At 35.6% G+C, this 23958-nt stretch overlaps 1 protein-coding gene across 4 annotated transcripts in view; it reads left to right on the top strand.

Moving 5' to 3' along the window:
• KIAA1328 (KIAA1328 ortholog) overlaps nt 1-23958 on the top strand; it is a 371762-nt gene that overhangs the window by 230204 nt on the left and 117600 nt on the right. The window lies entirely within an intron of this gene.

Here is a 23958-nt window from a genome sequence, read left to right on the forward strand (position 1 = left end):
ACTGTAACAGATGTGTAGGAACAGAAGTTCCTCGGGACCTTGGTTCGCTCAAGATGCACACCAGCTATGACTTCCAAGTAAATTGCACTGTCTTTCAGGGAAGACTTGAAAGATTACCTTGTCTTCCAAAATGTTAGCTTAGAATATCTACTTCTCAGCAGTCCAGTCTAATTTTTGCTGGATTCGAAAGACAGTATTTTAAAATATTACCATTACACAAAATCCTCTGCTGTTTGATGTCATTGTAGAGAATATTACCATTAAGTAAAAGCTTGAGATTTCAGGATGTGAAGTCAGACCGAAGTGTGGCTGGCTGTCATCATTCCATGCAACAAATGATGGGAACCTTCTAAATTCAGTCTTTTCTGGTCATGAAGCATAGCCTGTTCAATAACCAGTTCTTATACACTTACCCACATTTAAACTGTTCTTCCTCTGACAATTTTTCCCTAAGAACAATGTTTCAAAAGCTAAAGTTTTATATCATGTAGTGTTCAGCATAGTTTTACATGCAGAGTCATAAAGTTTGTTACCTTAGTTTAAAAATAGTAATATATCAGACACAATTGTATTTTAAACACAAGAAAATATGGCCTTTATGTCTTTTTTAAAAAGTAAGTTTCAAGTTTTCATAGGGAATTGTGTGTGTGTGTGTGTGTGCGTGTGTGTGTGTGTGTGTGTGCGTGTCTTTCCCTGCCGTTTCCTCCTTGGTCAAATATACCATTTCCCCTTTGTATGCATTCTTAGACACATAGATCCTATACAGACAGACTTAATACTAGTGTTATTTTGTTTTACTTCTTGGAGTTAATTTTCTTTCATTTTCAGATCTTGCCTAACATTTTTTAAATTCTAATTTCTTTGAAAGTTCCATCTTGACATTTTTCCTTCAGTGTAATACTGACTCTTCTAGGAAGCAAAAGTGGTCTTCCTCTTTCTCTTTCTTCATGATCAGACAGTTTTATTCTTCATTGTTGAAACCTGGAGGCTTTTAGAGGAAGTAAAAATGAAGCCTTTTGTAACATGATTGTAACTAACGGCTGAAATGTTGCTTCAATTTTATGACCCCAATCTCTAATCCTCCAGTTAATGTGTAGTCTCTCCTGAGAACTTCATTCAACAAACATTTATCGAATGCCTATGTTATGTGAGGAATGGTTCTAGGTACTTGGGATAGGTAAAAGAATTTTCAAGTGCGGTCTTTGAAGAGGTCACAGTCTAGCAGGGGAGAATGGATAATTTTAGATTAGGCATCATGTTCATTTGAACAGCATTTTATGTTCAAGTAGTGCTGCATAATGATAATAAAGTCTTTCTTGTTCTCTTGATCACCCTAGCTTAGATGAAAGAGCTATGAAACACAGATTTTGAACAAGTTTTGTGTGTATATGAATTGTAAATGTTTATGCATATTTATAGAGATTTTAAAAAACTTTTTATTTTGAAATAATTATATTTAGATTGATAGAAGTTGCAAAAATAGTATGGAGAGGTTCCATGTACCCTTCACCCAGCTTCTCCCAATGACTACATCTTATACAACTGTAATATATTATCAAAACTAGTAAATTAACATTGGTACAGTGTGTATGTGTATTTCTATGCCATTTTATCACATGTGTGGATTTGTGTAACCACCACCACAATCAAAATACAGGACTATTTCAGCACCACCAAGATTTCCTTTGTACTCTTCTGTTAGAGTCACTCTCTGCCCCCCCCACCCCTAACCCCTGGAGACTCCTAATCTGTTGTCTATTTCTATAATTTTGTTATTTTGAAAATGTTATATAAATGGAATTATACAGTATGTGAAATTTTGATATTGGCTTTTCTCTTTCAGCATAATGTTCTTGACATCCATCTAGGTTGTTGCATATACTGTACCTTTTGATTTCTGAGTACTATTCCACGATATGGATATACCATGATTTGTTCAACCATTTATCTGTTAAAGGACAATTGGTTGTTTTCAGTTTTTTTCTGCTACAGATAGAGCCGCTAGGTATTCTAATGCAAGTTTTTGTGTGGCCTAAGGTTTTTGTTTCTACAAATGACAACTAGGAGTAAGATTGCTAAATCTTATGATAAGATCATACTTAGCTTATACCACATTTAGTTTAAAATACTTTTCTACCAGTAACGTATGAAAGATCATTTCTCCACATCCTTGCCAGCATTTGATAGTGTCACAGGTTTTTATTTGACATGTTATAATCTGTGTGTAGTGATATTTCATTGTCATCTTAGTTTGCATTTTGCTAATGGCTAGTGATATTGAATATCTTTTCATTTGCTAGTTTGCCCTCCTTCCATCCGTTTGGGTAAATTGTCCCTTTAATATCTCTTGCCATATTCCAACTGGATTGTTTGAATTGTTTTCCTGTTGAGTTTTGAGAGTTCCTTATATATTCAAAGGATATAAGTCCTTTGTCAGATAGGTAGATTGCAAGTATTTTCTCCTGGTCTGTAGCCTGTCTTTTCAGTCTCAAAAAGGATCTTTCACAAAGCAAAAGTCTTCAATTTTGATAAAGTTTGATTTTTTATTTTTATTGTAGATCATATAAAGTTTTCATGATGACTGTTGAATTCTGTCAGATACCTTTTATGTGTTAATTGACGTGATTGTGTGATTTTTCTTTCTTAGCCTGCCAATATGGTGGGTTGCATTGACTGTTTTTTTTTAGTATTGACCTAGCATTGTATCCCTGGAATAAATCTCCTTGGTCATAGTGTGTAATACTTTTTATATACTACAAACTTCTATTTACTAATATTTTGTTAAGGATATTTACATCAATATGTATGAGGGATATTGGCCTGTAGTTTTCTTTTTTTATACTGTCTTTGGTTTTGGTATCATGATAATACGGATCTCATTTATTTATTTCATTCCTTTCTTTATTATTTCCTTATTTCTGCTTGCTTTGGATTTATCTTGTTCTTTTTTTCTGTCTTAAGGTGGGAGCTTAGATTACTGATTTGATACTTTTCTTTTTTACTGGAAGCATTTAGTGCCATGAATTTCCCTTTCAGCACTGTTTGTTAGTCTCACATATTTTGGTATGTTGGTATGTTCACTGAACACAGTGTCCTCTAGGTTCATGCATTCTGTTGCAAATGGCAGGATTTCCTTCTTTTTTCTGGCTGAATAATATTTATAAATAAATATATAAAGAATATATAAAGAACTTATATAATTCAATAGCAAATAAACAAACAATCCAATTAAAAAATGAGCAGGGGAGGTGAATAGACATTTTGCCAAAGAAGGCATACAGATGGCTAACAGGTACATGAAAAGATGCTCAGTATCACGAATCATCAGGGAAATGCAAATCAAAACTACAATGAGATATCACCTCATACCTGTTAGAATGGCTATTATCAAAAAGACAAGAAACAACAGTTGTTGGTGAGGATATGGAGAAATGGGAATCCCTATATATTCTTGGTGAGAATGTAAAGTGGTACAGTCATTATGGAAAACAGTATGGAAGATCCTCAAAAATTTAAAAATAGAACTACCATATGATCTAGCAACTGGGTATTTATCTTAAGGAAATGAAATTTGTATCTTAAAGAGATGTCTGCACTTCCATGTTCATTGCTGCATTAATCACAATAGCCAAGATATGGAAACAACCTAAGTGTCTATTGACAGATGAATGGATAAAGAAGATGTGAGATACACACACACACACACACACACGCAAACATACACACACATATTTATTGTGTGACAACTATTACTCAATATTTATCAATAAGCCTGTTATTGGATAATATAAGGTTTTACTATTATACAATAAATTATGCTTTGAGGAACATTTCTGTACATACATTTTTAACTTTACCTATTTCCTAGGAATAGATTCCTGTAAGCAGAATTACTAGCTTAAAGTACATATAAATCCTTTCAAAATTCTTGATTCACATTGCCAAATTGCTTTTCATAAAAAGTTAAAGCAGTTTACACCCCAAAAATCAATGTTTGAGAATGCTGTTTTCATGAAATATAAAGAATTTTTGGCCAGTATTTTTTCAAATATATTTTTTCCCTATTCTCTTTATCCTCTCCTTTTGGAACTCTGTTTACATGTATATTAGAGCTTTAGTTTTTGTCCCACAGGTCCCTGGCTCTTTGCTAATTTTTTAAAATCTATTTTTCTTTATTCTTCATATAGAATAATTTCTATTGTTCTATCCTCAGATTCATCAACTCTCTTCTGTTATTTCTAATCTGCTGTTAAGCCCATACAATGATTTTTTTTAATTTCAGATATTGGCTTTTTTTGTTTTTAGAATTTCCATTTGGATCTTTGTTATAATTTCTATTTCTCTGTTAAAATTTTCTATTTTATTCGTTACAGGTGTGTTTTTTCCTTTAAAATCCTTGTCTGCTAATTCTAACACCTGGTTCATCTTGGGGTTTGTCTCCAGTAATTGACTTTCCTTTTGAGTGTTGGTCACGTTCTTCTTTTTCTTTGTGTGTTTAGTAATTTTGGATTGTTTCCTGATCATTGTGAGTAACTCTAGAATTCAGTTATATAGGTATATCTCATTTTATTATGCTTCACTTTATCATGCTTCACAAATAATTGTGGTTTTTACAAATTGAAGGCTTGTGGCAACCTTGTGTCGAGCAAGTCTATCGGCACCATTTTTCCAACAGCATTTGCTCACTTAGTATCTCCGTGCTACATTTTCCTAATCCTTACAATATTTCTAACATTATTATTATTGTTGTTACTATCATTATTATTACATGTGTTATAGTGATCAGTGATCTTTGATTTTACTGTTGCAAAAAGATTATGACTTGCTGAAAGCTCAGATGATGGTTAGCATCTTTTAGCAATAAAGTATTTTTTAATTAAGGTTTTTTTTTTAGACATAATGCTATTGCACATTTAATAGACTACAATATAGTGTAAACATAACTTTTATATGCACTGGGAAACCAAACAATTTGTGTGACTCCTTTTATCGCAATATTCACTTCATTGTGGTGGTCTGGAACCAAAACTACAGCATCTTCAAGGTATGCCTGTATTTCTCTGAACAATGTTAATTTTCTGTGTGCTAGTGGGCAGTTAAGTTAACTGAACTCAGATTCCAAGCTCTATCTTCCTGGAGTAAGTGGCAGTGATAATCACTATTGAGTTATTTTAACTTTAATTAGGTTGCTTGAGTCTGCCCTGTTGTTCATGTGTAGTTCAGGGGTCAGCCCAAACTGGCAGGGTTGTTGTACAGAATTTGAGGCTTTCCTCTTTCTCTCTCTCCACTCCAAGATTTTTCCCCTTTTTAGCTACTTTGGTCAACCTAGACTCTATCCTCTGGTTCTTTAAGCCTACTTTCAGCTAAAAGCCATTAAAAAAAAATTGGGAACTCTTCCAGTGCCACTGTTTTCTTTTAAGTGCTAATCCTCTTACAGTTTCTGCTTGCTTTTGGCCACTTTTCAGTGTGTTCAAGTTATTTTTTTCCTCCCAGAGTTTATAGTTGTTACATGTAGGAGATTTGATTCTATAGGAACTACTCAGCCATTATCAGGAGCAGAACCCAAGAATTCTTATTTTAGCACAGTTCTGCCATAATTAATTTTTTAAATTGTGGTAAAATACACATAACATAAAATTTACCATCTCAACCGTTTTTTAGTATACTATTCAATAATAGTAAACATATTTACAGTGTTGTGAAACCAATGTCCAGAACTCTTTTATCCTACAAAACTGAAACTCTGTGCCCATTAATAACTACTCTTCATTTCCTCTTACCTCCAGCCCCTGGCAACCACCATTTTATTTTGTCTCTATACTTTGATATTCTAGATACCTCATATAACTGGAATCATACAGTATTTGTCTTTTTAATAAATAAAACTAATTTATTTTTATTGAAGTATAGTTGATTTACAATGTTATGTTAGTTTCAGGTGTACAAGCAAAGTGATTCAGATATAGATATAGATATAGATATATATATATATAGATATAGATATATATCTATATATCTATATATATATATATATATATATATATATTCTTTTAAAGATTCTTTTCCCATGTAGATTATTACAAGATATTGAGTATAGTCCCTGTGCTATACAGTAGGTCCTTGTTGTTTATCTATTTTATATATAGTACTATGTATATGTTACTCCCAAATTCCGAATTTATCCATCCCTATCACCTTTCCCCTTTGATAATCATAAGTTTCTATTCTATGTCTGTTAGTCTATTTCTGTTTTGTAAATAAGTTCATTTGTATCATTTTTTAGATTCCACATACAAGTGATATCATAGGACATTTGTATTTCTCTGTCTGACTTACTTCACTCAGAATGATAATCTCCAGGTCCATTCACATTGCTGTAAATAAAAAGAATTTTATTCTTTTTTATGGCTAAGTAATATTCCATTATATACATATATGTATATATGTATATATATGTGTGTGTGTGTGTGTGTGTATATATATATATATATATATATATATATATATACACACACACATACATACACACACCACATTTTCTTTATCCATTCATCTGTCGATGGGCATTTAGGTTGCTTCCATGTCTTGGCTGTTGTAAATAGTGCTGCAATGAATATTGGAGTACACGTATCTTTTCTTTCTTTCTTTCTTTCTTTTTTTTCTGTTAATATTATTTTTATTTTATTTCTTAAATTTTTATTGGAGTCTAGTTGATTTACAATGTTGTGTTAGTTTCAGGTGTACAGCAAAGTGAATCAGTTATACATATATATATATATATCCAGTCTAATTTTTTAAGCTCTTTCCCCATATAGGCCATTACAGACTATTGAGTAGAGTTCCCTGCGCTATACAGCAGGTCCTTATTAGTTATCTATTTTATATATAGTAATCTAGTATAAATCTGACTTATAGTATATGTCAGTCCCAGTCTCCCAATTTATCCCTTCCCCTAACCACTGCTAACCATAAGTTTGTTTTCTACATCTGTCACTCTATTTCTCTTTTGTAGGTAAGTTGATTTGTACCCTTTTTTTTAGATTCCACATATAAGCGATATCCTATGATATTTGTCTTTCTCTGTCTGACTTACTTCACTCAGTATGACAGTCTCTAGGTTCATCCACGTCTCTACAAATGACCCAGTTTCGTTTCTTTTTGTGGCTGAGTAATATTCCACTGTATATATGTACCACATCTTCTTTATCCATTCGTCTGTCGATGGGCATTTAGGTTGCTGCCATGACCTGGCTATTGTAAATAGTGCTGCAAAGAACATTCAGGTGCCTGTGTCTTTTTGAATTCTGGTTTTCTCTGGGTATATATGCCCAGTAGTGGGTCATATGGTAATCCTATTTTAGGTTTTTAAGAAACCTCCATACTGTTCTCCATAGTGGCTGTATCAATTTACATTCCCACCAACAGTGCAAGAGGGTTCCCTTTTCTTCACACCCTCTCCAGCATTTGTTGTTTGTAGATTTTCTGATGATGCCTATTCTAACCGGTGTGAGGTGATACCTCATTGTAGTTTTGATTTGCATTTCTCTAATAATTAGTGATGTTGAGCATCTTTTCATGTGCCTCTTAGCCATCTGTATGTCTTCTTTGGAGAAATGTCTATTTAGGTCTGCTGCCCATTTTTTGACTGGGTTGTTTGTTTTTTTAATGTTGAACTGCATGAGCTGTTTATATATTTTGGAGATTAATCCCTTGTCCATTGATTGATTTTCAGATATTTCCTCCCATTCTGAGCATTGTCTTTTCATCTTGTTTATAGTTTCCTTTGCTGTGAAAAAGCTTTTAAGTTTCATTAGGTGCCATTCATTTATTTTTGTTTTTATTTCCATTACCCTAGGATGTGGGTCACAAAAGATCTTGCTGTGACTTATGTCAAAGAGTGTTCTTCCTATGTTTCCCTCTAAGAGTTTTATAGTGTCCAGTCTTACACTTATGCCTTTAATCCATTTTCAGTTTATTTTTGTGTATGGTGTTAGGAAGTGTTCTAATTTCATTCTTTTACATGTAACTGCCCAGTTTTCCCAGCACCACTTATTGAAGAGACTGTCTTTTCTCCATTGTATATCCTTGCCTCCTTTGTCATAGATTAGTTGACCATAGGTGTGTGGGTTTATCTCTGGGCTTTCTATCCTGTTCCATTGATCTATATTCCTGTTTTTGTGCCAGTACCATATTGTCTTGATTACTGAAGTTAGGGAGTCTGATTCCTCCAGCTCTGTTTTTTTTACCTCAAGATTGCTTTGGCTATTCAGGGTCTTTTGTGTCTCCATACAAATTTTAAGATTTTTTTGTTCTAGTTCTGTAAAAAATGCCATTGGTAATTTGATAGGGATTGCATTGAATCTGTAGATTGCTTTGGGTAGTGTAGTCATTTTCACAATATTGATTCTTCCAATCCAAGAACGTGGTATATCTCTCCATCTGTTTGTGTCATCTTTGATTTCTTTCATCAGTGTCTTATCGTTTTCTGAGTACAGGTATTTTACCTTCTTAGTTAGGTTAATTCCTAGGTATTTTATTCTTTTTGTTGCAGTGGTGAATGGGATTGTTTCCTTAATTTCTCTTTCTGATCTTTCGTTGTTAGTGTACAGGAATGCAAGAGATTTTGTATCCTGCAACTTTACCAAATTCATTGATTAGCTCTAGTAGTTTTCCGGTGGCCTCTTTAGGATTATCTATGTATGGTATCATGTCATCTGCAAACAGTGACAGTTTTACTTCTTGTTTTTCAATTTCTATTCCTTTTATTTCTTTTCTTCTCTGATAGCCATGGCTAGGACTTCCAAAACTATGTTGAGTAATAGTGGCAAGAGTGGACATCTTTGTCTTGTTCCTGATCTTAGAGGAAAGTCTTTAGTTTTCACCATTGAGAATGATGTTTGCTGTGGGTTTGTCATATGTTGAGGTAGTTTCCCTCTGTGCCCACTTTCTGGAGAGTTTTTATCATAAATCAGTGTTCAATTGTGTCAAAAGTTTTTTCTGCATCTATTGAGATGATTGTATGGTTTTTATTCTTCAGTTTGTTAATATGGTATATCATATTGATTGATTTGCATGTATTGAAGAATTCTTGCATCCCTGGGATAAATCCCACTTGATCATGGTGTATGATCCTTTTAATGTGTTGTTGGATTCTGTTTGCTAGTATTTTGCTGAGGATTTTTGCATCTATATTCATCAGTGATATTGGTCTATAGTTTTCTTTTTCTGTAGTAACTTTGTCTGGTTTTGGTATCAGGGTGATGGTGGCCTCGTAGAATGAGTTTGGGAGTGTTCATCCCTCTGCAATTTTTTGGAAGAGTTTGAGAAGGATGGATGTTGGCTCTTCTCTAAATGTTTGATAGAATTCGCCTGTGAAGCCATCTGGTCCTGGACTTTTGTTTGTTGGGAGATTTTTAATCACAGTCTCAATTTCATTACTTGTGATTGGTCGGTTCATATTTTCTATTTCTCCCTGGTTCAGCCTTGCAAGGTTGTACCTTTCTAAGAATTTGTCCATTTCTTCCAGGTTGTCCATTTTATTGGCATAGAGTTGCTTGTAGTAGTCTCTTAGGATGCTTTGTATTTCTGCAGTGTCCATTGTAACTTCTCCTTTCTCATTTCTAATTTTATTGATTTGAGTCCTCTCCCTCTTTTTCTTGATGAGTCTGGCTAAAGGTGTATCAATTTTGTTTATCTTCTCAAAGAACCAGCTTTTAGTTTTATTAATCTTTGCTATTATTTTCTTTGTTTCTATTTCATTTATTTCTGCTCTGATCTTTATGATTTCTTTCCTTCTACTAACTTTGGGTTTTGTTTGTTCTTCCTTCTCTAGTTCCTTTAGGTGTAAGATTAGATTGTTTATTTGAGATTTTTCTTGTTTCTTGAGGTAGGATTGTATTGCTATAAACTTCCCTCTTAGAACTACTTTTACTGCATCCCATAGGTTTTGGATCGTCATGTTTTCATTGTCATTTGTCTCTAAGTATTTTTTGATTTCCTCTTTGATTTCTTCAGTGATCTCTTGGTTATTGTTTAGCCTCCATGTGTTTGTGTTTTTCATGTTTTTTTCCACGTAATTTATTTCTAATCTCATAGCATTGTGGTCAGAAAAGACGCTTGATATGATTTTATTTTTCTTAAATTTACCAAGGCTTGATTTATGACCCAAGATGTGATCTATCCTGGAGAATGTTCCGTGTGCACTCGAGAAGAAAGTGTAATCTGCTGTTTTCAAATGGAATGTCCTATAAATATCAATTAAATCTCTCTGGCCTATTGTGTCATTTAAAGCTTGTGTTTCCTTATTATTAATTTTATGTCTGGATGATCTGTCCATTGGTGTAAGTGAGGTGTTAAAGTCCCCCACTATTATTGTGTTACTGTCGATTTCCTCTTTTATAGCTGTTAGCATTTGCCTTATTGGGGTGCTCCTATGTTGGGTCCATATATATTTAGAATTGTTATATCTTCTTCTTGGATTGATCCCGTGATCATTATGTAGTGTCCTTCCTTGTCTCTTGTAACTTTCTTTATTTTAAAGTCTATTTTATCTGATATGAGTATTGCTGCTCCAGCTTTCTTTTGATTTCCATTTGCATGGAATATCTTTTTCCATCCCCTCACTTTCAGTATGTATGTGTCCCTAGGTCTGAAGTGGGTCTCTTGTAGATAGCATATATGTGGGTCTTGTTTTTGTATCCATTCAGGCAGCCTGTGTCTTTTGGTTGGAGCATTTAATCCATTCACGTTTAAGGTAATTATTGATATGTATGTTCCTGTGAACATTATCTTAACTGTTTTTGGTTTATTTTTGTAGGCCCTTTTCTTCTCTTGTGTTTCCCGCTTAGAGAAGTTCCTTTAGCATTTGTCGTAAAGCTGGTTTGGTGGTGCTGAATTCTCTTAACTTTTGCTTGTCTGTATAGCTCTTGATTTCTCCGTTGAATCTGAATGAGATCCTTCCTGGGTAGAGTAATCTTGATTGTAGGTTATTCCCTTTCATCACTTTAAATGTATTGTGGCACTCCCTTCTAGCTTGTAGAGTTTCTGCTGAAAAAATCAGCTATTAACCTTATGGGAGTTCCCTTGTATGTTATTTGTCGTTTTTCCCTTGTTGCTTTTAATAATTTTTCTTTGTCTTTAATTTTTTTCAGTTTGATTACTGTGTGTCTTGCCGTGTTTCTCCTTGGGTTTATCCTGTATGAGACTCTCTGCGTTTCCTGGACTTGGGTGGCTATTTCCTTTCCCATGTTAGGGAAGTTTTCGACTGTAATCTCTTCAAATATTTTCTCAGGTCCTTTCTCTCTCTCTTCTCCCTCTGGGACCTCTATAATGCGAATGTTGGTGCATTTAATGTTGTCCCAGAGGCCTCTTAAGGTGTCTTCATTTCTTTCCGTTCTTTTTTCTTTATTTTCTTCTGCAGCAGTGAATTCCACCATTCTGTCTTCCGGGTCACTTATCCGTTCTTCTGCCTCAGTTATTCTGCTATTGATTCCTTCTAGTGTATTTTTCATTTCAGTTATTGTATTGTTCATCCGTGTTTGTTTGCTCTTTTATTCTTCTAGCTGTTTGTTCTTTAATTCTTCTAGATCTTTGTTAAACATTTCTTACATCTTCTCGATCTTTTCCTCCATTCCTTTTCCGAGGTCCTGGATCGTCTTCCCTATCATTATTCTGAATTCTTTTTCTAGACAGTTGCCTATCTCCACTTCATTTAGTTGTTTTTCTGGGGTTTTATCTTGTTCCTTCATCTGGTACATAGCCCTCTGTCTTTTCATCTTGTCTATCTTTCTGTGAATGTGGTTTTCGTTCCACAGGCTGCAGGATTGTAGTTCTTGCTACTGCTGTCTGCCCTCTGGTGGATGAGGCTACCTAAGAGGCTTGTGCAGTCTTCCGGATGGGAGGGACTAGTGGTGGGTAGAGCTGACTGTTTCTCTGGTGGGCAGAGCTCAGTAAAACTTTAATCCGCTTGTCTGGTGATGGGTGGGTCTGAGTTCCCTCCCTGTTGGTTGTTTGAGCTAAGGGGACCCAGCACTGCAGGCTACAGGCTCTTTGGTGGGGCTAATGTTGGACTCCAGGAGGGCTCATGCCAATGAGTAGTTCCCAGAACTTCTGCTGCCAGTGTCCTTGTCCCCGCAGTGAGCCACAGCCACCCCCCACCTCTGTAGGCAACCCTCCAACACTAGCAGCTAGGTCTGGTTCAGTCTCCTATGGCATGACTGCTCCTTCCCCTGGGTCCTGATTGGCGCACTACTTTGTGTGTGCCCTCCAAGAGTGGAGTCTCTGTTTCCCCAGTCCTGTTGAAGTCCTGCAATCAAATCCCTCTAGCCTTCAAAGTCTGATTCTCTGGGAATTCCCCCTTCCGTTGCCGGAGCCCCAGGTTGGGAAGCCTGACGTGGGGCTCAGAACCTTCACTCCAGTGGGTGGGCTTCTCTGGTATAATTGTTCTCCAGTTTGTGAGTCACCCACCCAGCGGTTATGGGATTTGATTTTATTGTGATTGTGCCCCTCCTACCTTTGTCTTTGGATGTGGAGTATCTTTTTTGGTGAGTTCCAGTGTCTTCCTGTCGATGATTGTTCAGCAGTTAGTTGTGATTCCGGTGCTCTCACAAGAGGGAGTTCTTTATCTTTTTTATGTGACCCATTTTCCATGGACACTATAAGAATCTTATCTTTCTCTGCACTGTTGTAAAAATTATTGCCGACGTGCATCAGTTGGGCCTTTTTTCATTCATTACGCTATTAGCCAGATGTTGAATCTCTTGGAATCTCTCATTTTCTTATTTTTTCTCTTATCTTTCTTATCTGTCTTTTTTTCCTACTTTCTAGAAGACTTCCTGAACTTTATTTTTTTAACCCTTCTGTTAAATTTTTTACTGCTATAATTTCCAAGAAAATTTTATTCTGTAAATTAAAAAATATGAGAACCCATGCTTATTGCAATATTTTTTCTCATCTCTGAGGGTATTAATAACAGTTTTTAAAGTTTCTATTTTTTTACAGTCATTGTCTATTTTCACCAAGTTCAAGTTTCCTTTTTCCACAAATGTCTGATGATCTACTTATATTTGCAAACAAAATGGTGAAAAGCTATTGAAAGTTCTCAGTATATATAAGCAGGGCTTGTCAACTGATAGACTTCACTGTGGGGTGATTACGTAGGGACCCTGGGACTCCCCTCCTGTTAGTATTGGTGGGTCTTTTCTGTTAGGTGATCAATTTTCCTAGGCATAAACCTTCTGTCTGGTTGGGAAGAGAGAATGGGAGCATTATATAAGCTTGGCTGCTAATGTGGGGAGCTCAGTGGAGGAAGAGGAATGAGACCCATCGCTCATTATGTAGGCTTTTACTTAATACCCCTTTTAATTCTATGGTATTTCTGCCCTCAACTGTATTTTAGACCCCTAAGACCAGAGTCAGTCTGATTCAACCACTCTAGGGAAATAAGCCTCCAATCTTACAAGATGGAAAGAGGTAGTTGACTGGCTCTGGAGATAGAGGAGGGTATCTTGGATTTTTACTGCTATACATACTTCCAGCCAGCCATACTTTCATTCCCATGTGCAGCCCTACTTGGTTCCTTCAATCTCTGAGCCTGTCAGGAGTTCTCTGGCATGTTTCAGCTTAACACCCTCCTCCATTTCAGCCGGCCAATGTTTCAGTTTTGATTTTTCGGGTTGGTTAATTGAGTTTGAACTTATATGTCTTATTTCCAGGCTTTTTAAATTTTGCAACATCTCTTGTTTGTTGTTCTTTCCTCTTTATTTTTCTGCAGCCACATTGTTTTATGTTTTTTTTTTATCCTTTTACAATTATTTGAGAGGTGTCATAAAAGAATAGTGGTTTGTTTTCAATCAACTGTGTAAATTGGCTCTCCAATGTTGATTTGTATAATGAAGCAATATTTGGGAGTTTAATAGGCACAAAAATGGAATCTTATTGTAATTTGCAATTATTCAATATTCAGTTAAGCTGAATATTTTTCTATATATTTATTAACCCTTTATGTTTCTTTGTAGAGTTTTTATTTCCTGACTATATCCACATTTTCTATGTATGGGTATTATATTCCTTCTTTAGTTGATGTGTAAGAACTTTTTATTATATATGTTTTTAACTTAAAATAATTTCTTACTTAGTGCTACTCATAGTTACCTATATCTTCATATATTTACTTGCTTGCTTATGGTAGGAAAAATATATAAAATGCTGGTAAGCCAAAAGAAAATAAAACATACCCATAATATCATCTAGAGGTAATCTTAGGTTGTAACTTCTAGGTCTTATTTTTTTATGAACATATGATATATGTTTATATTATATATCTTGTCTTATAATTCACCTTTTTTTTTTTTTAAAGAATCGTTTTTTTTTTTTTTAATTTATTTATTTATTTATTTATGGCTGTGTTGGGTCTTCGTTTCTTGTGCGAGGGCTTTCTCCAACTGTGGCGAGCAGGGGCCACTCTTCATCGCGGTGCGCGGGCCTCTCACTGTCGCGGCCTCTCCCGTTGCGGAGCGCAGGCTCAGTAGTTGTGGCTCACGGGCTTAGTTGCTCCGCGGCATGTGGGATCTTCCCAGACCAGGGCTCGAACCCATGTCCCCTGCATTGGCAGGCAGATTCTTAACCACTGCGCCACCAGGGAAGCCCTCACCTTATTTTTAATTAAACTTTTTCTAAATTTTAAAAGAAAAACACTTGTAAAAAGTAAGACATTCAAAGACACATTAAGAAAAGATCAGTCATCTTTCATTCACTATCCTGTTCCCTATCCTGTTTTGGTGGAATTAGTGTTAGCACCCTGATGTTTATCTTTCTATACTTTTTTTATGCTTACATGTATATAAACATGTACATACATTTGAGATCAAACTGAACACATTACTTGTTAATCTTTTTTTATTCCACTTAATGGTGCTTTAATGGTCATTTGTCAGGTTCTTAGGTGTAGAACTGTGGTAAGCAGAATAATTGTCCCTCAGAGACATAGATGTTCTAATCCCTGGAACTTCTGAATATGTTACCTTATGTGGCTAAGGGACTTTGCAGTTATGATCAAGGGAACAGACCTTGAGAGAGGGAGATTATCCTGGGTTATCTGTATGGGCTCAGTCTAATCACATGAGTTCTGAAAAATGAAGAACCTTCCCTTGCTGTGTCAGAGAGATAAGACAAAGGAGGAGGAGAGATTTGAAGCATGAGAATGCCTCAACCTGCCTTTTCTGGCTCTGAAGATGGAGGAAGGATGTATGACCCGCCAAGGGATATAAGTAGCTTCTAGAAGTTTGGAACAGTCCTCATCTGCTGGCCTGCAAGGAAATGGGAATCTCAGTCCTCAAACTGCAAGGAACGGGATTCTGCCAACAGCCTGAATGAGCAAGGAAACAGATCCTCCCCTACAGCCTCCAGAAAGGAACATAGCCCCGCCGACACCTCAATGTTCACCCAGTGAGACCTGTGTCAGACTTCTGACCTACAGAACTATAGGATAATAAATTTGTGTTGTTTAAGTCGCTAAGTTTGTGGTAGTTTGTTATACTGGCAATACAAAGTTAATACAAATACTAACTTATTTCCTATAAATGGATAATCATTCCTGGTTTCTATAGAAACATGAAATAATATACACTGTAAGTATTTCAGCACTTCTATTGTCAGACATTGATATTGTTTCAAGTTCTTTACCACTGCACAGAATGCTATAATAAGCATGACTGTACTTACATTCTTGTGTTCTGGTACTTTTATTTTTTTAGGAAAAATTTCCAAAAATGAAATTGCTAGGTCAAAGGCTATTTTTACATAAGGCTATTTTATGTAATTTACAATTATAATAATCCGTGCTAACTTTCTTTTCCAAAAGGTTATAGCAATTCATACTCACACTTGCAATTTATGAAAGTTTTCATCACTGTTAGTCAGGTAGATGTATTAAATGCTTTAGAAACTAGTGCTCCAATCTAAGAGATGGACATGCTTTAAACTTTAGTGCATCTGGGCATGCATGTCCTGCATTCAAATAATTATGACAAAAATAAGGTAAGACTATGCACTGCTTCCAAAAAAAATCTTCCCTAATATGCCTTCGATAAGATCATAGATCTTTTACAATCTTAATATATAGTATAAGGGTTTGAAGAAACTCTGGCAACTGTTTCTGAAGTCTGACGGTCATTGGGAAGCCAAGAATTGTCACTCAGCAGTCCTTAAGTTATTTAATCTAATGTGAGATTAAAAGAAGTATAGACAATGAGTTCATTTGTCTTCTTGATTCATCTGGCTATGGAAATGATAGCCAAACCCAAGAAAGAGGTAGAGATGAGTCCAGGGAGAATAGTGTACAGCCTTGAGCAGGCTTTGTAGAATTATTTAAATGAAAATGTCTGCTGACTTTAAAAAATGTAATCAAGAATTGTTACGGGAAATGACCTTTTTTCTACCTTGCAGGCTCTTTGATTTTGCCAGTAGAACTCCCTAGATAAAATTTAATTTTAAGCTGAATTTTCTTTATTTGGAAATTTAAATTATCTCAGTATTAAAAATACTCTGTGTATTTAAAATATTAAATTACTCAAGTGAGTCATTAAGAATTTGGAACTAAAATAAATGAGATAATGAGGAAGTGAAAAACATATTTTTTATAATTAACAGCTCATTTTGAGTTAATTATATGCAATTACCAAAATCTAATTGCAATTTATTTTCTATTATCTGTGGGAAGAATCACAGTCAAGGGAGCTTACATTGCTGCTTTCCTGCATTAATGCTATAGAATGAGAATAAATAATATGTGAGGCCTTAATGACAAATATGAGCAAATAGTAGAGCACAGCTGAGCCATACCATTGGAAGGTAACTATCACATGAAATATGGTAATGACTTTAAAAGTCACGAGCAATTCAGGGTGCTTATAGGTTCTCTGGTTTGTTTTTTAGTTTGCTTGATGTTTGTCAGCTATGCAAAGATGACCCTTATAAACTAACATTAGTTTTGTAAATCTGCAGATTTCTAAAAATATGACCATTTTTGTATTTTCATATAATAATGAGCAATTCAACAAAAAGTTTATTAAACACCTATTATTTTTTAAAATCTGACTTGCTAAATACTGTAGGAAATGCAAGAAGCCCCTAACAGTAGAGTAAGGCAAATATACAAATATTTATCATCTATAAAGAACAGAAGAGCTATGAAAGAAATACAAAGCAATTAAGAAAAAGGTTTTTCGAAGAGGTAATATTTAAGATAAGTCCTAAAATATAGGGTAGAATTTTGATAGGCTATGGGATATATATAGGGGTGTGTGTGTGTGTGTGTGTTTCTGATGGGAGAAGACATGGAAACAGTCTGAGTAAAGGAAGGAAATCACACAATGAGGCACAACAGTAAGTATGCTTTAGTATGACCAGAAGAGTTAGGGAAAATGAAACCAAAGATTACATTAGTAAATTAGATTAGATTATGAAAGGGTTTAACTCTCAGGCCAAAGATTATGGACCTGTGTGACTGGAATAATAAAAAACTAAGGGGGCTTTCCTGGTGGAGCAGTGGTTGAGAGTCTGCCTGCCAATGCAGGGAACATGGGTTCGAGCCCTGGTCTGGGAAGATCCCACATGCCGTGGAGCAACTAGGCCCGTGAGCCACAAGTACTGAGCCTGTGCGTCTGGAGCCTGTGCTCCGCAACAAGAGAGGCCGCGATAGTGAGAGGCCCGCGCACCGCGAAGAAGAGTGGCCCCCGCTTGCCACAACTAGAGAAAGCCCTCGCACAGAAACGAAGACCCAACGCAGCCAAAAATAAATAAATAAATAAATTAAAAAAAAAAAAAAACTAAGAAAAAAGAACTGATTTTGTGATGAAGATGATTAAGTTGATTTTAAAGACTATTGGAATAAGAATCAAGAATTCCAGGTTTTAGTCTTTCTAATAATTAGCCATGTGGCTTTAAAAATAATGCTATGTGCCTCAATCTTCTTGCCTTGTAAATGAGAGTTAAACTGGATTTTACTAAGAGTTTCTTCCATCTCTAACAGTTCATGATTATTAAACAGGTTGGATTTCCAGCAAAGCTATCTTTGCCTGGGGGAGGAGGAAGGGCAGGAGGAGGGGAGGATATAAGTAGAAGTTTGGATCTAAATTTCCTAAGAGAAATTGAATTTAAAGATTTAAATTTGGGAGTCATCTGCATTGATGTTGCACCTGTGAGAAAAGATGCTAATTTCTGAGAAAAAGTTTAGAGAAATGTAAACAGAACCTTATAAAATGTCTACATGTGGGAATCTGAAAGACGAAGAGTGACAATGTGAAAAGTTGACAAAGAAGCAGCCTGGGGCAGTGTCATGGAAACAAAGGAGAAAAGGCAGAAATGGTACTTTGGAAAGAAATTTGGTTGAGGGAGTATAATTTTAAGGATAGGAATGACCTAAACATTTTTATAATCTTGGGGAAGTGGCTAGTTAAGGAAGAGATTACAGAAATTCTGTAATTAATGGAGTGTAGTCCTAGAAAAGGTGGGGGGATCAATTCAAATCACTTGTCAATTTCTCAATTATTTGTGCTGGCTTCTCTTTCTCTGCTTGTACCTGGACCCATACCTTCTTTCTTCTTTCTACACATTCTCCCTATGTGACCTTATGTAGGCCCTTGACTTTAAATATCATCCATATGCTGATTATTCCCAAATTTGTCTCTACAGGCCTGACCTTTCCTCAAGGCATTAAACCCACAGATCTTGTCCACACAACTTCCACTAGACTGTCTCACAGATAGACATCTCACAGATCACAAAGCTAAAACAAATCTTGTGGCCTTTTTCCACCACCCACTCCACATTCACCCCATCCCAGACTTTGCCGTCTCAAGAATTAATATTAGTTGCTCAAGTCAAAAAATGTTCTTGATTTCTCTCCTTCCTTCCTTCTCCCCTCCAAACAATCTATAAACACATTCTTTTGTTTCTATTCTACCTGCAAAATATATGCACTCCTCCCACCACAGTCCAAGCCTGGACTTCTGCAGAGGTTTCCTAAGTAGTCCATTTTATTTATTTCTGTTCTTACCGCCCCAACAATCCATTTTCCACAGCAGCTGGAAAAATCATTCAAAAACAGCAATCTACTTTCTTGCCTTAAACTCTTCAAAGCCCTCAGTGCACATAGAATAAAATCTGAACTCCTTGGCTGGCTTAGAGTGTTCTACATGATCTGGCTTCTACTTATCTCATTTCATACCACTCTCTGTCTTCAACACTTAGTCATTCCTACACCCATTTTACTTAAAATTCAAACTTCCTACCATGGCCTTTAGGGCCCGTTATGCTCTACTATCTTGACTTTGCACTTTCTTCCTTACATCCTATGTTCCAACCATTGGCCTTGGTCTTCTTTCAGTTTCTAGTGCATGCTGCATCATATTACGTATAGCTGCCTTTAACACTCTTAACCCTGTTCTTCCTTTTATTAACCTATTTAGATGAGAGCTTAAATATCATCTCCTGAGAGGCTGTTTTCCTGATCACCCTATGTAAAAAGCGTGTCTCCCATTGCTCCCTGTTTAAGTACTCAGAAGTCCCACACACCAACACCCAACTTTAAGCTTCATGAGTGCATAGATCACAATATGTGTTACAGATGATATATCTTCTACATGTTATGCAGATTGTGTCTTCAGCATATAGTAGGTGCTTGTAAAATATTTGTGGAATGGGGTTTTTTAAAGATCCCAATCTTCTCAGTAAAGTATGAAGGGAGATCATCTACTAAAAATGGTGACAGTAAGGATAGCATCTGGTAGGAGGATGCTTGGAATAGCCTCAAAAGAAGGTATAGGAAGAAGTCATCAAAAGATGATGAATAAGAAGTATTACATCTGCCATGTAGAAATTCCCTCGAATTTCTGATTTATCTGATAAGATAAACTACCCCAAATAGGCAACCCTCAGAAGAGTAAACCTCAAATAGCCAATACATATATAAAATCTTCTCACAACTAATCTTGGAAAAATGAAAATTAAAAACAACAAAAATAAAATTTTAAGATCAATTTAAACTGATTTTAAATCAATAAATTGGCAAAACTGAAAAGTTTAATAATATCAAGTGTTAACACGGCTGTGGGGAAACAGGTCCTTTGATACACTGCTGGTAGGAATGCAAATTGCTAGAGCCACTTTGGTGGTCAATTTGGCAATATCATTTCACAATTATTTTTGGCATAGCAGTTCCCGTTCTGATTATTTTCCCCTACCTTCTAACTTCTCTTAATTTCTTTGCTCTTTGTAACTCATAGATAACCTTTTGGCCTAAAGAATTGCTCATGCAAAAAGAGAACATTTCTCTCTCTCAAAATTCTTTAACAACATGTCTGACTAACATGGGTGGGAATCACTGCTGTCTACCTTAGACACATTAGACATCATCAGTAAGACTGTAAAATAGGGCTCAGAGGCATTGCAGCATAAAGCATAACTAAAGTAAAATGAGGAAAAAATTGTCCTATTAGTTGAATATTACATAGCTTCGATAATAGAGAAATTTTCAGGGATTAGACTGTGATCTTCCTGTCTTCTCTCAATTTTTTTTTGAGCTATAATATAAAAATCTGTTTCCTCTTCAGTACTTTCTTCTAGACCCACACTTTAATCTTTTTAAATCCTTCACCTTTTTGATAAATATAAAAATCATCACTTAAAATTACCATATGACCCAACAATTCCACTCCTAGGTAACATACATCCACACAAAGACTTCTGTGTGACTGCTCATGGCATCATTATTCAGAATAGCCGAAAAGAAAAAACAAGCCAAATGTCCAGTAGCTGGTGAATAGGTAAACAAATGCATATATCCATACAATGTAATATTTGGCAATAAAAAGGAACAAAATATTAATACATTCTACAGCAAGGATGAACCTTGAAAACATGCTAAGTGAAAGAAGGTCATCACAAAGACCACAAATTGTGTCTTTCCATTTATATGAAATGTCCAGAAAAGGCAAATCTATAAATAAAGAATGTAAATTAGTGATTGCCTAATGTGGGTGGTGGGAATGGGGAGGAACTGCAAAAAGCATGAGGTTTCTTTTTGAGGTGTTGGAACTGTTATAAAATTAGATTGTGGTGATGGTTGCACTTACTAAGTGCACCTACTAAACTTACTAAGAATTGCTTTAAATGGGTGAATTTTATAGTATATATTTAAATTTATCTCAGTAAAACTTTAAAAAATCGTCTTCTGTTTTTACTATTTTTCAATATTCAAAATAAAGATAGCTAAGAACAAAAGAGATAGTACAAAGCTTTGCTTGCTTTCAGACTGCATCAGCCTTTCTGTCTTGCTCCTCAAGATTTTTCTTACCCCTTCCTGTACTTGGGAATGGCTTTTTAAAACTTGGTTCTCCAAGATGGCATCCCATTCTGTGTTTATAACAGATACAATGATATGACAAGCAGGAGCAAATACTATTCAAATTCTATTTATGAGACCTATTTCCTGGTGAATGATAATTTTATTTTTTAAAACTGTATATAACCAAAAATTTTTTAAAGATAAACTGGTGATAAATATATAATTTATTAAACCAAGTTTTTCTTTTTCTTAATTTTAAGCATTATGGGGATGGAAGCACATCCCTCAATCTGGTGCCTATTCTATCGGTGCCTTACCATGACCTTACATAGCCTTTAAGAGGAAAGCTTCCTTCTTACATTTCATACTAGTGTACCTCCCTTCTCTACCCTTAGCACAAACACAGGTTTTCAAATAATTGCTATAGATTGAAACATAAGGCTACTTAGAGTTCTCCCAAGCTATTGTCTGCACATGCTTTGTTACTTTGCAGATTGATAGCACTCAAATAGGAAAAGACAAACCTTTGCCCCTTGTATAGCATATCCTTAGAATTAGCTTCTTCATGTGTGATATCTACATGTTCTTGGCTCTGGATAATTTAAATCACATTTGTCATCTTAGTACATAATGAATTTGTGGGATAAGTACTTTCTGAACTGGCAAGTCATAGATTTTTCAGGGTGTTAGATTATTTGGCTGCATAGCATTTTCCCAGGGTCTGGTTTATATGTACATGGGGGTAGAGGATAGAGAGCATCATCTATAGAAATTAGAAAAATCTCCTGAAGAATATTACCTCTACCACTGGTTAAATACAAGGAGCTGGATAATAAATTGTATAAATATTTACACTTTATCAGCTGCACACAAATGAATAACATGGTGGTTTTCCACCTTTTGCTCTAACGTACTTACACAGATCTTTGTGAAAGTAATTTTCTCGCAGCCAACAATATTAGCGGGATTGGGGAATTGGAAGTTTCAGTGCAGCTTGCTTTGATAACCTCATTCCCAGATTTATTTAGAATAAGAGCTATTTGATTTCTTTTTAGACAGTAACTGCCTGTCCTCTTCCAATCTGAAACATATGGGTTCTTGTCACAATATGGAACAGAGGTGGCATCTTGGATAGTGAACATTGTTTCCCAGGAGAGAGAGAAAAACAGTTGTGCTAGAGGTGTCAGTTGGTTTAAAACTACTATTTATTTTTTAGCATTTTTTGCAAGCCCCAATAAATAGAGATTAGTATGAAGCCTACAAATGCAGATTTAATTATCATATCAAATCTTTGGTAGAATACAAAGGACTGTTTCTGGATATTATGACCTAGTTGATAAAATATGTCCATTCTTGTGTCCTTCTTTCTCTCTACAAGTACATAATATTTTTCTATGAAAGGAATCTGTGAACATATTGCTGTGTTTCATTTGTACAGTTGAAGTATTTTCACATAAGATATTTTGCAGAGGGAAGAGGGAGTAAGAGCTAAGACAAAATGAATGGAGGCCAAAAGCATTTTACCAAAAGCGTCACATTGGCATATAAGACTTTTTTTTTTTTGACTTAAAAGATACATTAAATGTCCTTTTTTTTACTTTATACATTGAATTTTACACAGTCAATTGGAAAAAAGCTTCTAAGAAAACAAACACAGAGAATAAATAACTATAAAAGACTGATTCTGATTTATTTTCTTTGTGTCCTTAGTACACCGTCATGCTACTTTTTTTTTTTTTTTTTAATTTATTTATTTTTGGCTGCACTGGGTCTTCATTGCTGCGAGAGGGCTTTCCCTAGTTGCTGCAAGCGGGGGCCACTCTTCGTTGCGGTGCGAGGGCTTCTCATTGCGGTGGCTTCTCCTTGCGGAGCACAGGCTCTAGACACACGGGCTTCAGTAGCTGTGGTGCGTGGGTTTAGTTGCTCCGCGGCATGTGGAATCTTCCCGGACCACGGATCAAACCCGTGTCCTCTGCATTGGCAGGTGGATTCTTAACCACTGCGCCACCAGGGAAGGCCCCACCATGGCATATAAGACTTTTATACGCCTATAAAAGAGTGGAGGCAGCAAGATTAAGACTAGTGATTATTAGGTCAATTTATTTATTCTTGTTTTCAGAAGTCCCAACAGTTCTCTCTGAAAGGATGTAAAGTTTTTAGGTGCCGTAAAAGTTTTTTTTATTTTTAATTAACAGTAGCTTCGGGTGGCTTTTCTAACTGCCTGGATATAGTTTAAAAATGGATTTTTGGATTCAGGACAATTGAATATGCAGAGGACAAACACATATAAATGCAAAAGTTTAAAAATCACGGCATTCTTTTATTTGTAGAAGTGTGTATGCAGGAACTCCTGGGTAGATCGGGTAACTGGGGGGTTATTTGAAGGTAAGATGAAAAGAAATAATGACTGTGTTTCTGAGTATACCTTTTGATCAGAAAGTGTCTGCGGATATGGTTATGATCTTGATTATCCTGTGGTGGTTTGCTGTAGGTGGATGCCTGTCTCAGAAGAACTGGCTATTACATATGAAACGGTGCTAATTTTTGATAATCCTACAGAAAAAAATTTTTATATTGAACTCATTTGTTTTTCTCTTTCTCCAGTGGTGAAAAGG

Source organism: Eschrichtius robustus, chromosome 14 (assembly GCF_028021215.1).
Source record: "Eschrichtius robustus isolate mEscRob2 chromosome 14, mEscRob2.pri, whole genome shotgun sequence".
Taxonomy (NCBI): Eukaryota; Metazoa; Chordata; class Mammalia; order Artiodactyla; family Eschrichtiidae; genus Eschrichtius; species Eschrichtius robustus.